The following is a 3,314-nucleotide window of genomic DNA, read 5'->3' as shown; positions in this document are numbered from 1 at the left end:
CAACTTACAGGGGATGTGAAGGACCTCTTCAAGAAGAACTACAAACCACTGCTCAAGGAAATAAGAGAAGACAAAAACAAATGGAAAAAGATTCCATGCTCATGGATAGGAAGAATCAATATCGTGAAAATGGCCATACTGCTCAAAGTAATTTATAGATTCAATGCTATCCTCATCAAGCTACCACTGACTTTCTTCACAGAATTAGAAAAAACTACTTTAAATTTCACATGGAACCAAAAAGAGCATGTATAGCCAAGACAATCCTAAGCAAAAAGAACAAAGCTGGAGGCATCATGCTACCTGACTTCAAACTCTACTGCAAGTCTGCAGTAACTAAAACTGCATGGTACTGGTATCAAAACAGATATATAGGCCAATGGAACAGAACAGAGGCCGCAGAAATAATGCCACACATCTGCAACCCTTTGATATTTGACAAACCTGACACAAACAAGCAATGGGGAAAGGATTCCCTGTTTAATAAGTGGTGTTGGGAAAACTGACTAGCCATATGTAGAAAATTGAAACTGGACCCCTTCCTTACACCTTATACAAAAATTAACTCAGGATGGATTAAAGACTTAAATGTAAACCTAAAACCATAAAAACCCTAGAAGAAACCCTAGGCAATACCATTCAGGACATAGGCATGGGCAAAGACTTCATGACTAAAACACTAAAAGCAATGACAACAAAAGCCAAAATTGACAAATGGGATCTAATTAAACTAATGAGTTCTGCACAGGAAAGGAAACTATCATGAGTGAATAGGCAACCTATAGAATGGGAGAAAGTTTTTGCAATCTATCCACTGACAAAGGGCTAATAACCAGAATCTACAAAGAACTTAAGCAAATTTACAAAAAAAAAAAACAAAAAACAAAAACAACCCCATCAAAAAATGGGCGAAGGATATGAACAGACACTTCTCAAAAGAATACATTTATGCAGCCAACAAGCATATGAAAAAAAGAAAAATGGAAAAGCTCATCATCACTGGTCATTAGAGGAATGCAAATCAAAAGCACAATGAGATACCATCTCTTGCCAGTTAGAATGGAGATCATTAAAAAGTCAAGAAACAACAGATGCTGGAGAGGATGTGGAGAAATAGTAACGCTTTTACACTGTTGGTGGCAGTGAAAATAAGTTCAACCATTGTGGAAAACAGTGTGGTGATTCCTCAAGTATCTAGAACTAGAAATACCATTTGACCCAGCAATCCCATTACTGGGTATATACCCAAAGGATTATAAACCATTCTATTATAAGGACACATGCACACGTATGTTTATTGTGGCACTGTTCACAATAGCAAAGACTTGGAACCAACCCAAATGCCCATCAATGACAGACTGGATAAAGAAAATGTGGCACATATACACCATGCATACACTATACAGTCATAAAAAAGGATGAGTTCGTGTCCTTTGCAGGGACATGGATGAAGCTGGAAACCATCATTCTCAACAAACTAACACAAGAACAGAAAACCAAACACCACACGTTGTCACTCATAAGTGGGAGTTGAACAATGAGAACATGTGGACACAGGGAGGGGAACATCACACACTGGGTCCTGCTGGGGTGTAGGGGGCGTAGTTAGGGGAGGGATAGCATTAGGAGAAATACCTAATGTAGATGATGGGTTGAAGGGTGCAGCAAACCACCATGGCACATGTATACCTATGTAACAAACCTGCATGTTCTGCACGTGTATCCCAGAACTTAAATTATAATAAAAAACATTCTTTGTGAAAGGATCAATGATTTTAGCAAAATTTGTTGTTGTGTTATTTTATTAATTTGTTACAGCCACTCAGACCTTTAGTAACCACCATCCTGGCTCACTGCAACCTCCACCTCCTGGGTTCAAGTGATTCTCCTGTCTCAGCCTCCTGAGTAGCAGGGATTACAGGTGCGCACTACCACACCCAGCTAATTTTTGTATTTTTAGTAGAAATGGAGTTTCCCTATGTTGGTCAGGCTGGTTTTGACCTTGTGATCCACCCACCTCAGCCTCCCAAAGTGCTGGATTACAGGCATGAGCCACCATGCCCAGTCAATAAAGTACTTTTAACTGAGATATGTACATTGTCTTTTTAGCCATAATGCTATGGCATACTTAATAAACTACAGTATACTGTAAGCATGACTTTACATGCACTTAGAAACCAAAACACTCTTGTGCCTCTATTGTTGCAATATGTGCTTTATTACCATGGTCTGGAATCAAAACTGCAATATCCCCAAGACATGCCTGTATAAGAGTTCTATTTTTTCTGCCTCCTCTCCCATAGTTGTTACTATTCATCTTTTTGATAAAAGCCATTCTAGCAGACGCGAGATTATATATCATTGTGTTTTAATTTGTATTTCCCTAATGATTAGTAATGAACATTTATTGTGTACCTATTGGTCATTCATATATATCTTCTTTTAAGAAATATTTGTTTAGGTCCTTTGCCCATCTTTTAATTGAGCTATTTGTTTCCTTGCTAATGAGTTGAGTCCCTTTTATATTTTGGACATTAATCCCTTATCAGATATAGTTTGCATATATTCTTGCATTCTCTGAGTTGTCTCTTCACTTTGTTTTTTCCTTTGCTGTGCAGTGACTTTTAGTTTAATGCCATCCCATTTGTCTATTTTTGCTTTTGTTGTCTGTGCTGTTGGGATCATATCCAAATAAATCATTGTTCTGACCTGTTTTCTTCTTGTGGTTTCATAGTTTCAGATCTGAAGTCTTTTTTCCTATTTTGAGTTAATTTTTGTATATGGTTTAAAAGTCTAATTTTATTCTTCTGCCTGTGTATAACCAGTTTCCAGGTCCTATTTATTGATGATACTGTCCTTTCCTAATTGTGTGTATTTTGCACCTTTTTAAAAAAATCAATGGACTATAAATGCGTGAGTTTATTTCTGAAGTGTCTGTCTGATTCCAGTGGTCAGTGTTTCTGTTTTTATGCCAATACCATGCTGTTTTAATTATTGTTACTTTATAATGTTTCAAACCATAAAGTGTGATGCCTCCAGCTTTGTTCTTTTTGCTGAAGACTGTTTTGGTTATTTGGGGTCTTTTGTGGTTCCATATGAATTAATGATTTCTTTTTATATTTCTGTGAAAAATGACATTGAAATTTGGCAGTAGTTGTGTTGAGTCTATAGGTTACTTTGGGTAGTATGGATATATTCAGAATATTAATTCTTCCAATCCATGGACACAGGGTATCTTAACATTTATTGTGTTTTCTTCAATTTCTTTCATCAGTGTTTTCTTGTTTTGAGTAGAAAGGACTTTTATATCCTTG

The sequence above is a fragment of the Trachypithecus francoisi genome, unplaced genomic scaffold, assembly GCF_009764315.1.
Source record: "Trachypithecus francoisi isolate TF-2019V2 unplaced genomic scaffold, Tfra_2.0 Lachesis_group13, whole genome shotgun sequence".
Taxonomy (NCBI): Eukaryota; Metazoa; Chordata; class Mammalia; order Primates; family Cercopithecidae; genus Trachypithecus; species Trachypithecus francoisi.
Note: the sequence above shows the minus strand (reverse complement) of the source record.